Source organism: Octodon degus, unplaced genomic scaffold (assembly GCF_000260255.1).
Source record: "Octodon degus isolate 3935 unplaced genomic scaffold, OctDeg1.0 scaffold00007, whole genome shotgun sequence".
NCBI classification, from domain to species: domain Eukaryota; kingdom Metazoa; phylum Chordata; class Mammalia; order Rodentia; family Octodontidae; genus Octodon; species Octodon degus.
Window position 1 is genome coordinate 4502252 of NW_004524583.1, and position 687 is coordinate 4502938.

Below are 687 nucleotides of genomic sequence, written 5' to 3' on the forward strand. Positions count from 1 at the left end.
CAAAAGATCCAGTTGAAGACCTGAAACTCACTGCAGTGTCCCATGCAAATCGGCGTGAGGAGGCTGAAGGGTCTGGTCTAGAATCTCAGAGACAATTTCCAAGGTGAAGCCTGGCGCTCCTCCAAAGAAACAGAAATGACTCCTCATTCTTTGTTTTCCTTTCATACCATTTAAGCAACAAGCCTCAGTAAATCCCTTAGCCACACCTAGAACTATGCTGATCCAATTTACTTGGGTGTTTCTTGAATCAACAAAGCCACTTAACTATCAAGCATAAATATTAATCTCAAAATCATTTCTAAGGGAGTACGGATTGACAGTTCTGAAATCCCTGTACATAATTACTGGAACTAAAGGACTAGACAAATTTGACAGTGAATAGTGACAATAAGGTTAGTGAGTGTCAGGTTACAGCAAAGTAAGGGATCGAGTCCAAAATGATCCACGAGATAAAAGATTTCAGTTGCAAACCTCACAATGAACTCATGTTTATCTTAATACAAATAAGTTACATCTAGAAATATTCACAGTATATACATACAAGAATTAGTTTAGGGCCAGCCAGATAACTCAGTGAACTAAAGCACCTGCTGTGGCAGGCATAGGGACTGTGATTCAATCCCCAGAGTGCAGTGCTGGCCTCACCCCCAAACCACACTGAGATGGCAAATGAGACTGGGCGTGGTC